The 13,052-nt window shown below is 34.1% G+C and overlaps 1 protein-coding gene and 1 pseudogene across 3 annotated transcripts in view; both read left to right on the forward strand.

Annotated features, from left to right (window-relative positions):
• The window catches only part of LOC125831646 (uncharacterized), an 831,707-nt gene that overhangs the window by 698,745 nt on the left and 119,910 nt on the right, over positions 1 to 13,052 (forward strand). The window lies entirely within an intron of this gene.
• On the forward strand, positions 8,756 to 9,726 carry LOC125831019 (pleiotropic drug resistance protein 1-like; annotated as a pseudogene).

Below are 13,052 nucleotides of genomic sequence, written 5' to 3' on the forward strand. Positions count from 1 at the left end.
AGTGTAGCTGAAAAGGAACCAAGCGTTTTTTAGAATTCAACTCCACCGCAGAACCAGGCGTTATTTAGAAAAAAATTGCTGGATTATTATGAAGATACTATGTCGAGATATGTTTCCCCGCGAGCTTGCTCCTCTGAAAAGGAGCTTTAATTTAGTCTTTGTGACTCTTGTGTTCTAATTGATGGAGGTAACTAATATGCATTCCATTCCAATCTAACATTTTTAAAACTTTGTCAAACATATTTTATGCTATTGAATGGGGCCTAAAACACAATCACACGCAGAGGCATGAGTAAGGGGTTGAAGCTTATTCGGGATTTAGTGCTTGTTGAGTTACTAAGATTGGAAATAAATAATTTGTTTGTATTAGATAAATTTGTTCAAAATTAATAATTTGTTTGTATCCGTTTATTATTATATAAATAAACCTAGAGAGGTAAAACATATGAGATGGTTTGGTCATGTTCTACATTGACATCCAGATGCTTAATGAGTTCGGTAAAATCTTATTCACATATGATGTTTACACCAGATTGTCTAGTTTACCATGGTTAAATCATAAATTATTTAAATGTACATTTTATGAAACCATTGTGAATAGATATGTTATAAGGGACAAGGTAGACCTAAAATCACAATGAAGTTGTCTTGAGACCTACAGATCTAGCGGAAAGTAAGGCACAATAATGGAAGAAATTTTTTTATATATAAGCGATAAAGTTATTTGAGAACTTAAGATCACAATTCATTCTGATTATACGTTTACTTAGGTCCAACGCTTTCTAGGAGACTTAATTTTCCAATCACATGTTTATATGTGTATGCCAGAATAGAATTTTTCTCATACTTGTTATTTTTATTTTTATATAATATTGATCTCAATAGACTTAACTGAAGTTTAAATAAGTTCGACTCTTTTAATTAGTTAATCTACAAATAAAAGAACGTAGAAGGGCCTAAAACGCCCCTCAACTATTTGAATTAGTACAAAACTATCATTCATCCACCTTTCGGCCCCCAAATACCCCTGACGTCAATCTTTTGGTTCAAAAATGCCTCGATGTTAACCCTTAGACTCATATTATTCTTTATTTTTTAATAGCTCCCCTAAATTAAAATCATTAAGTATTTATTTATTATGTTACCTTATCTAATCAAACCAGTCTCCAATCACAATTGGTCTTTTTTCTCAATTATAAACTTTTGTAAGAATTTTGATATGAATTTTTCTAAGTCCATTGATCCAATGAATTATTTTGAAAGGCTGCCAGAAGGGTGTATTTTTGAAATAATTTGAAAAACAACTTCATCAAACGCACTAAGATCAAAAAATTTAACAAAGAATTCAAATTTGTTGTAGGATCAGATAAAATTTGGGGAAGATTTTTGCCCTCTGATTATCTAAATGATAGATCAGATAAGATTCCTCATGTTTGCAACACCAAAAAGGAACTCTTTTTAGTCTATGTCATTCTCTCATTCTACTTGATGGACGTAAACTGGTAAAGTCTATTAATTTGATTATTTTACGATGTATTTGTTTTGAACAATTAGGGGTGTGCATCGGTCTAGTCGGCTTGGTTTAATGTATTATTGATTCAGTTTATCAGTTTTCGATCTTTGAGTACACTAAACCAATAACCAAACCAATAAGATATTTTTTATCGATATTTGGTTTATTGGATTTGGTCCATTATGGTTCTATTTTCGGTTTAACCAATAAGAAAAATGCTTATAAAATAAATATATGACATTTCTAACAATTTGACACGACAAGACAATAATGTAACTTTACAAATTCTCATAAAATAGAAACAATAATAATTATTATGTAAAGAACTATAAAAGTGTAACACAAAGAGAAATTAAGAGGAGTAGGTTCTTACTTTAGGTTTTGGCATTTTGTATAATTTGAAGTTTTGAACTTAAAGTTACTGTAAAGTGTGAATTGAAAACTAAAGTACAAATGCACTACTTAGAAGATGGATTTTATGTCTTTAGAAATGTTAAGGAAGTTTTTAGATTTGTTGATTCTGAGAGCGACCATGAAGTAGAGACACGAGCTAAAGTTGTCCATTTTTAGGATGAGGACCTAAAGCGAGGCTACCCTTGAAAAGAGGGGATCGATAGATGAAATAAAAAAATGGGAAACTTTTTTAATGATATAGGAGAAGACAAACATTTTGAAGCGCGATTGATGGAGATTAGGAATTGCAGTTGAAAACACGGTCTCATTGTTCAAGGATTTGAGTTTCGTCTAAAATAAAGAAGAGAAGGATCCTCCTCTTACTTGGCCTATTGTTTTGGCCACATTTGGATTGACTCGAATACTTCTTATCTATATTGTCCTTCCCGAAGAGCCTATGGAGAGAGAATTGTATTTGGTTTGATAATGCGTAGTTGATAAACAAGAATCAGTTTTTTTAGCAAGGTATTTAATGTATTATCAAATATTCCAAGGATTTGTTAGATGAACAACCATATTTGTGCCAGCTCCTACTGCCATTGTAATTGTTCTGAAACTAAAACATATAATTATCCGATACCAAATAAAATACTAAAGATAAGACAAATACAAGGATATAATTATTTTAGCAAATTTGATTGTAAATCAAGATTTTATCACTTAAAACTAGAAGAAGAATCTAAAAAACTAACAACATTCACTGTACCACAAGGATTTTATGAATGGAATGTATTACCATTTGGATATAAAAACGCACCAGGTAGATATCAACACTTTATGGACAATTACTTTAAACAAATAGAAAATTGTGTAGTGTACATTGATGATATATTATTATATTCCAAAACACAAGATGAACATATAAGATTATTAGAAAAATTTATACACATCATAGAATATTCAGGTATAAGTCTAAGTAAAAAGAAAGCTGATATAATGAAAAATCAAATAGAATTCTTAGGAATACAAATTGATAAAAAGGGAATAAAAATGCAAACACATATAGTACAAAAAATAATTAACTCAAATGAACAACTAGACACAAAAAAGAAATTACAATCATTCTTAGGACTAGTAAATCTAGTAAGATAATACATACCAAAATTAGTAGAGAATTTAAAACCATTACGGGATTATATTATCTTCTCCGTTGCATTTCGAACATATGTGGTCAGGGTATTTGTGACCAATTAGCTTGCAATATCTCGTTAATAACTTTGCCAAAATAAATCCTTTCGGAACATCATATCTGGAGGTTTTTCTTGTGGTAGAATCACTCGGCATGGGGTCTGCTACAGTGTTGCATTCTCTTACCTAAAACGTGAGTATCTCTCAGATTTCTCCATTTATATTTCCCTACGGGTAAAAAAATGTTAAAAGTTCATTATGAATATCTACAGCATTTGGTAAGCCGCGAGCTATGATATCAGAAGACACTGAAGATGCCCAAACGACTAGCACTAATAAAGAAGACTCCAATAGCAAACCATATTCCATCACCTCAGGTAACTAACTATCCAGGAAATGTTATTGATCAACTAGCAATGCTAATCCTTCATTTTCAAAAGATATGTTACTTTCACGATACTTGCAAGATATGAAAGCTCAGAGTGCTACTGAAGATAAATTGGTACTTCTTAAGGGCATAAGTGGAGCTTTCAGGCCTGGTGTTTAGGCAGATTTGTTGGGAGTAAGTGGTACTAGAAAAAAAACATTGATGGATGTATTGGCTGGAAGTCATGCATCTTGAGGAGCTTGGACCATTAAGATTAGCCTTAGTTTTCCAGGGGTCAACGGCCTCTTAACTGAGCAACTCAAAAGGTTGACCATTGCAGTGGAGCTAACCCCTCTATCATTTTCATTAATGAACCAACCTCAGGGCTAGATGCAAGAACCACTGTTTGTACCGTCCGTCAACAGTTTTGTTGGAAAGAAAAAAATAATCAAAAGGAAAAGTGAACAAAAAGAGAGCAAAAGATACAAAAAGTTACTGGAAACTTTTTTGAATTTGATAAATTAATGTAAGAAAAAAAACCTGCCTATAAATAGGCTTACCAAAAAACTGAAAAATACTAAAATCTAGGTCCACTAACCCACTAATTACTAATTAGTTACTAATCTGCCACAATATTTAAACTTGCTAAGATAAAGGAAACTAACTAACAAACTCCTGAAGACTTGGTCAAGTTTCTTTTGAATCACTTTTCAACCCCCCCAGATTCAAAACTACAAACTCCAATTTGATCTCTGAAGAACTCGTGATTTACTTGGGGAAGTGACTTCGTGAAGATGTATGTTGCTTGCTCATTTGTATCACAAGACTTCAAAGTAATTTCTCCAGTAGAAACAAGACTTCGAAAAATGTAATAGCGAATATATATGTGCTTTGTTCCAGTGTGGAATGCTGGCTTCTTCGACATTGCAATAGCAGATCTATTGTCACAAAAAATCTCAGTTGCACCAGTTGGTTTCTGATTAAAATCAGCAACAATTCTCCTTAACCAAACTTCTTGACAAGCTGCAGAAGTTGCTGCAATATATTCAGCCTTTGAAGTTGATAAGGCCACTAATTCTTGTTTCTTTGAACTCCATGAAACTGTTCCAGATCCAAGATTAAACAAGAAACCATATGTGCTCTTTCTATCATCAATGTTGCCTGCGTAGTCACTATAATTAAAGCCAATTAATCTCAAATTTGTTACCTTAGAATACCAAATTCCAAGATTTGTTGTCCCTGCGATATATCGCAATACTCTCTTTGCAGCTCTAGGGTGAAGTTTACTTGGATTGTGCATAAATATCGATATGACGCCAACAAAGAAAGAAATGTTTGTCCTTGTATGAGACAAGTAGTTCAAACCACCAACCAAAATTCTAAAATAAGTCGCATTTGTCATTTCAGAACCATCATCACGACACAACTTTTGATTAATATTCATCGGCATAGCAACGCCATTGCAATTTACCATATTGAACTTTTCACAAATATGCCATCAACTCCCTGTTTCACCTCAAGACCAAGAAAATAATGCCGTAGACCCAAATCATACATCTCAAAATTCTTCATCATGCAGTCTTTAAATTCAGTGACGATAGACTCACTCGAACCTATATATATCATATCGCCAACATAAAGACATACAACTAGAAAAACATTTTTGCCTCCTCTTTTTTTTTATAAAGAGTAGGATCATTGTTGCTCCTTTGGAAGCTGCTCTCCTGGAAATAAGAATCAATTTTGAAGTACCACGCCTGCGACGCTTGTTTTAAGCCATAAAGTGCCTTTTTAACTTGTAAACCTTATCTTCTAACTACAAAACCTTCAGGTTGTGAGACATAAACTTCCACCATTATTAAAGGCGATTAACATCAAATTGGTACACTGGCAAATTTAATTTAGCAGCCAAGGCTAAGAGAGTTCTCACTGTTTCAAATCGAGCAATAGGAGAAAAAGTTTCGTCGAAGTTAATACCTTGTTGTTGGGAATAACCCTTCATGATGAGCCTTGACTTGTGTTTTTGAATGTTGCCATTTGCATGATACTTGGTTCTAAACACCCATTTTAGCCCATTGACTTTCTTTCCTTGTGGAAAATTTACCGAGTCCCATGTTTGATTCTTTTGAATAGCCATCAACTCCTCTTCTATACCCTTGCACCATTTATCCTCTTTTTCAGCATCTTCAAAGAAAGTAGGATCTGAAACAAGTAAAGCAAAAGTACAAGATGTACTGTTAGCATATCTAGGTTTTTGTTTCCTATCTCTTGTTGATCTTCTCAATGGAGTTGGCTCAGCGTAAGGTTTTTCCAATAATGGAGAAGTTGTTGGTGCAATCGATGAGGTAGTTGATGGAACAACCAAAAAAGGATCTGCTACATACTCTTGATCAACAATATTGTCAGAAGGCAACAATTGAATGTTTGAACTTTCATTTGTTGAATTAAAGTTCCAACTTACATATTTATTAAACACAACATTTCTATTGACCGTAATTTTCCCGTGCACTGGATTATATAACTTAAGCCTTGGCTTGTGTGCTATATCCTACAAAAATACATTTTCACATTCTTCATCAGGCTTACGTCGAGCTTGTGAATTTATCAAGGCATAAGCTATACAACCAAAGACGCGTAAGTGGCTTACCTTGGACTTGTTACCTCTCCAAGCTTTATATGGTGTTTGATTAAACACTGTCTTAGTGTGAGAAATATTTAGCAAATAGACAGTAGTGGCAACAGTTTCAACCCAAAAACACTTCAGTACACCTCTACCTTCCATCACGCTTTTGCCCATTTCGACAATTATGTCGTTCTTTCATTCTCCTACACCATTTTTCTCTAGTGTATAAGGTGATGTGAGTTCTCTGTGTATTCCATTTTCCTCACAAAAGGAACTGAATTCTTTTGATAAAAACTCACCATAACTATATGTTCAAAGAGTTTTGAGTCTACATCCATTTTGCCTCTCAACAAAAGATTTAAATTTCTTGAAATTATCAAAAGTTTTAGATTTAAATTTCAAGAAATATATTCAACTCATACAACTATTATCATCAGTAAAAAGTAGAAAGTATCAACTTCCCCATAAGGACTCCAAACTCATAGGTCCGCACAAATAAATATGTACTAACTCAAGACAAATAGAAGCTCTTCAAGACTTGCCTACAGGAAAACACTTTTTACTTTGTTTTCCATAAACACAACTTTCACAAAAATCAAGATTCTCAACTTTTGGCAACCCAAAAACCATTTTCATTTGGCTCAATAACTTCAATCAATTAACATTTAAATGCCCATAATGCAAATGCCATAGTCTAGTTTCATTATCTCCACTAGCTACCATAGTACAACTCTCAACCATTGAGACTTCTAAAGGAGACATTTTATTGTTAGCCATTGAAACTTTAGCAATGGTTTTCCCAGATTTGTTTTTTTTTAATAGTGCAAACACCATCGACAAAAGAAATTGAGTATCTGCTAGTCATTGGTTGTCCAATGCTAACCAAATTATGAGATAGACTAGGAACAAACATCACATCTTCTAAAATCTTAGCATTACCTTGGCTGGTCATAATGCTAATAGTGCCTCTGCATTTAACCTGAATATTTTTGTTGTCTCTTAGCCTTACGTCTGATTTTTTGGACTTATCAAGATCCTTGAACAATGATCTTGTTCCAGACATATGATTTGAACAACCACTATCCAAAAACCTGAAATCATTAGGAGTTTATTCTTTTTTCATAGTAAAAGGCCATGAACAACTTACTATCATTGTCATTTTTCTCTACAAAGCTTGCTTGGTTATTGTCATCCTTCTGATTTTGCCAACAATAAGCTTCTTTATGACTTGATTTTCTGCAGTAGTTGCACATGAACACCCTAGTATGCTTCTCTTCATTGAACCTCCTCTATATTGGTTTCTTCCTTGGCCTCTTCCTCGAAAACCACCTCTGCCTCTTCCACGATTTGCAAAGTTTTCTAGCTTATCTATCTAATGAGTGGGCTCCCCCTTCACCTAAAATGCCTTTTCTTCATTTGTTCATGTGACCTTAGGAGTCTCTCTTCATGAGCTTGCAAAGAACTCATTAGTTAATCCAAAGTATAATCAGTTAAGCCATGAGATTCCTCAATCGTAGAAAAAATATGTTTAAATTTTGGAGTAAGACTCATTAAAACTTTTTCTATAACGGTTTCTTCAGATATATTTTCACCATAAGACTTTATTTGATTAAGAAGAGAAGAAACAATAGAAAAATAAGTTTGAATAGATTCATTACTTTTCATAGAAAGAGTTTGAAAGTCATGACGGTATGTCTGCAATTTTATCGTAATCACCATAGTTGAACCTTGAAATTCCTTCTTCAAAATCTTCCATTCCTGCGAAGATGTAGTTGCTTCTACAACTCTTGGAAAAAATTGTGTCATGGACTGCTTGTTTAATTAGGAATAACACTTTGGCATCCTTCTTTTATATCTCTTTAATTTTGTCTCTTTGTTAGAGTCTTATTGATCTACGAAGCCTGCTTCAACCAACTCTTAAACTCCTAGTCATTTGAAAAGAGTTTTCATTTTGATACTCCAAAACTCGTACTTTTCACCACTAAAATTGGCATGAGTTGCTGGAAAGATGATGAAATACCATTTACTGCCATTTTTCCTCACAATTCACTCGACTTCTGGAAAGGAACCTTGCTCTGATACCAGATTTGTTGGAAAGAAAAATATAATCAAAAGGAAAAATGAACAGAAAGAGAGAAAAAGAGATAGCAAGTTAGTGCAAACTTCTTTGAATCTAATTAATTAGTAAATGCAACAATACCTGCCTATAAATAGGCTTACCAAAAAACTGAAAACACTAAAATCTAAGTCCACGAACCCACTAGTTATTAATTAGCTACTAATTTCCTTTAACTTGCTAAGATAAAGGAAGCTAACTAACAAACTCCTGAAGACTTGGTCAAGTTTCTTTTGAATCACTTTTCAACAATTTTTGAAGCATTTGATGAGGTGAATCTGTTATTTTTTTTACTCAATCAAGTTGTTCAATGTTTTTCCTAGACTTTTGTCATCAAATACTAATATAAACACCATTTTGCAGCTTTTTCTAATGAAACGAGGAGGACAAGGGATATATTTTGGTCTATTGGGCCACCATTCTTGCCATTTGATCAAATACTTTGAGGTAAGTTGTTTAAGTGAAGGCGAGCTTTACTTTTTCCGAATTCATACGACCAAATTCTAAGTTGAGTTCTGTTGTGCACAGTTATTCCTAGAGTATGTAAAATAAACAATGGCTACAATCCAACAACTTGGAATGTATTCTGCCATACCCTATTTCTTTGGGCAAGTGAGCATAGAGTTCAATTTCTTATAAGCCAATCTCGAGTTAATTTCACATTTGATCACTGAGATTTCCCACTATAAATTACCATATTTAAGTAACTGAATGTAATTCACTCTAACAGTGGAAGACATAAAACTAATTATGTCATATTAAAGTAATAGAGTTCTTCCCTTCTATAACAGCAAAGTCACCTTGATGGATAGGTTTTATCGTTATATAGTAGGAAAAGTTCATACCTCGACAATTAGGTGAAATGTCTAAATTTACTTAAATTTTTCTATCTTGCAGATTTTCATTGAAATCACTTATGTCTTTATGTAATTTATTTTTTGTGGTGCCATTATATATGCTATTATTAGATTTTAATAGATAGTCACAACGTTCTTTTGGTATTTGCCCGTCCTGTTTTTCACCCTCTTGTACTTCACTTTCTACGGTATGATGACCGTTGTTGTTATCCCAAATGTAAGTGTTTCTCTTATTATCGGCTTCTTCTTCTATGGCGTATGGAATATTTTCTCAGGATTCTTCGTTCCACGACCTGTAAGTTCTTGAAACACTCTATGTTTTGTTGCATCAAAATTGATTTAGAGTTCGGAAATGACACATTCACTGTATTTTTTTGTTTTTATTAAAAAAACAACATTATACCATATAATGGAGAAGGTACTATTGGTGTTGTCCTATTTCATGGACCTTGTATGGTTTGGTTGCATCACATTTTGGAGATCTCCAGAATAAATCTATTGATGATGAACGTGGAACAATTTTTGAGACACTACTTCAGCTTCAAGCATGATTTTCTTCCAATAGTTGCAGTTGTGATTGTTAGGTACACCGTTGTTTTTGGCTTCACATTTGCTTTCGCTATTAAGGCATTCAACTTCCAAATGAGACAAAAAGATGCTACCTGCTAAAGATGTATGAGGAAAATACTGCTAGTGAAATGGGGCAACACGTGAAGAATTGTCTCCACTGCTAGTGAAATGGGGCAGACGCATACAATATAAGGAATTTTTCTCGAGATCAAGTACAGGCGTGAGATATTTTGAAACTACTGTATATAGATTTGTACTTGAAGAAGTCTACTTTCTGTTATTATTATTCTTTGTGAATTCCAAGTATTTTGGTGTAAGAGCTAGTAAATTGTTAATGTTGAATTAAAATGCAGTGGCAAATTCGTTCCATGGTTATATATTAGCCTTTTTTGTTCTCTATATCTAAAACTTTGGAAAACAATATTATTGAAAAGACAAACTAACTAATTTGGGTATTGGATATCAATCAACATATGGTCTATGGGTGAGTACTGTGTACGCAGTGGCGAAACCATTTAATGCTAAGGGGTGTCAATTGTATATACTATATGTTGACTCCCGTTATACTTTACGTGTGTTGACCACTTTATATTTTGACACCGCTTAGTAATATTTTTGACTCTACCACAGTGTGTATGGTGGAATGTGTTCCCTATTGTAGCTAGGCATGTCAAGTGAGCGGAATCGGTCCGTTATGACCCCAATCAGGCATGGTAAGAATAGGCCAGCCTAACCCATCCATTATATAGGGTAGGTCCCTTTTTTAGACTTTTCGGTTTGTTTTAAATACTAATGTTTTATGTTTGATTTGATTTGTCAAACAGAGCTTTTCGTTGGATAAGAAGACGAGTAAGAAATGTTTTATGGTCACAACACGAGAACTTGGAGTATTGGGAATGGTTATTGTAAAGATATGGCACATGGGCATAAATCAACCCCAAAATCTAGCTCATGAAAGGGGGGGGGGGGTTTCCAGGTCCATACCACTAGTTCGTTCCCTAACCAATGTGGGACTTTTAGCCTCTCTAACACCCCCTTTTACGCCCAGGCCCAACTGGAGTGTGGACCGAGAGTCCAAACGGGGATGGACCTGGCTCTAATACCATGTAAATATGTGGCACCTGGGCATAACTCAATCCCAAAAGCTAGCTTATGAGAGGAGGTTCCCCAAGTCTAGATAAGGAGACCACCAGTCCATTCCCCAACCAATGTGGGACTTTTACCCACTTTATACCCCTTCACGCCCAAGCCCGACTGGAGCTTGGACTGGGTGCCAAAAAGGGGATGGACCTGACTCTTATACCATGTACAGATATGACACTTGGGCCTAACTCGACCCCAAAAGCTAGCTCATGAAGGGAGAATTTTCCAAGTCCATATATGGAGACCACTAGTTTATTCCCCATTATCTCATCCATGAGTCTTTATATTTTCGTGATCTCATTCAACATACTCAAGTTTTTTGAAAGATATTACTTTATTCAATATAGATATTGAGCATGGTGCAGTTTTTTGTAGATTCTCAGAAGTAACTAAACTAAATATGGTCTATTGGTTCGATACTTGAGGCAAACTGGGAACTTGAATATTGTCGAAAAGAACCAAATATGTTGATCATCTAGTGTTCAAATTGGAAGATAACTTTTATCAACTTAGAACTGCTAGTGGAGTTGTTAGATTACATGATTCTAAGAATGACCATTATATAGAGAAACGAGCTAAAGTTTTTAGGTGTTCAGGACGGGGACCTAGAGTGAAGCTACCCTTGGAAAGAGGTGATGGATGGAACTAAAAAATGGGAAACTTTTTCAACGATATAGGAGAAGAAGGAAACGTTAAAGTGAAAGTGATGGAGATTCGATAGAAAATGTGGCCTTATTGTTCAAGGAATTTAGTTTCGTCCTGAATGAAGAAGAGAAAGATCCTCCTCTTACTATATAATGTCGTTAATTTGGTCTCATTTGTATTGATTCAAATACTTCGTTATATGGCCCTTCTCAAGGCATATATCGAGAGAGAATTATATTTAGTTTAGATAATGTGTTGAATGTAAGGCAGATCAAAGATTTAAAGTGTATAGATTCCTACAATGACCTCATGTTAATATACAATTATGATTGAATTACAGATATTACTCTCTGGATGTTTCACTGTTGCCAGGGTTATTTTTAATAAACAACTTTGTGATAGATTAAGGGAAATATAGACAAATTAGTTTGATCTCGAGTTAAGTGTAATAATCCTAAAGGTCATTTTTGAATTTTTCAAGAAAATTGCCATTTTTCCCTCTTGATAGTTGCCCCGAATTATGTTTTAGCAGTTTATGAGGTTAATTGGAAATCGGATCGTAAAAATGAGTTTTTTTTTGAAGTTTTGGAGTTTTTGAAGCCTTAAGGTCAAATAGTTGATTTTAGTCAATATTTGGAGTTTTGAGTCTTGGAATAAACTTTCGTCAGCACCATCAGCTCTAGAACGTGACTTTTTGGTTAGTAGAACTATTGGCTCAGGTTCGGAGGTATTTAAATGAGTTTTGGAAGAGTTTTTTGTGTTTTGAAATTTGAAAGAATAAGATAGTTGATCAAAGTGAACATTTGGTGATAGCAAGTTCAGGATAGAATTTTGACAGTTTTGTTGTCTAGTTGAAGGTTTGGTTCGATCCCGAAGCTTTTGGATGAGTTTCATGTCCTTATTTGAATATTTGGAGATTCTCAAGTTAAAATTGACTTTGGTCAGCATCGGGTTAAGGTGACATTGTTTTTGTGTTTTGATGATTTCATTGAGTCTGAAATATCATTTCCAAGCTAGTAGCATATTTGGTTTGTGTTCGGAAGGTTCCCGATGAGTTCTGTGTGAGTTTTTAAGTTTTATGGGTGCTTTGATGGTGTTTGAGCAATTTATGTCAACCAAAAGGTTCGTAATTACTTTTAAAGATCAAAAAATTATTCTGAAACTTCTAAAAGTTTAAGAATGAATTATAGGATTGATCTGCAAAGTTTGGTGCATTTTCACTAAGCCAAGATTGTACTTTTATCGTGATATATAAAATAATTATTTACCCAGCAGAAATGATATTTAACTAGGCAAACCAACACAAAATTGAGTTTTGATCGAACGAGTAGGTGCGTATCATTGTTTAAGACATTTAGGTAAAAGAATTGTGTCATGTCTCTATCATACAAAGAAGTTACGGCTCTTTAAATGAAAATTTAAGTTGCTGGTTTCTGGGGTAAATATTGTTGTTCAGACCATGTTCATTTGGTATTTTGAGCATATTGGGAGTTCCATAGCTCGGAATGGAGTGATTCTTGTTGTATTCTTCTCGATTTAATATGGAGGTTGGCATCCAATTCTCATTTCGACATTCTCTCATGATTTCTTCATCTAGTTTTTTTCCTTATTCATGTATTTCTTGGGGGGGGGGGGGG

The sequence above is a fragment of the Solanum verrucosum genome, unplaced genomic scaffold (genome assembly GCF_900185275.1).
Source record: "Solanum verrucosum unplaced genomic scaffold, falcon-dt-bn FXZP01000049.1, whole genome shotgun sequence".
NCBI classification, from domain to species: Eukaryota; Viridiplantae; Streptophyta; class Magnoliopsida; order Solanales; family Solanaceae; genus Solanum; species Solanum verrucosum.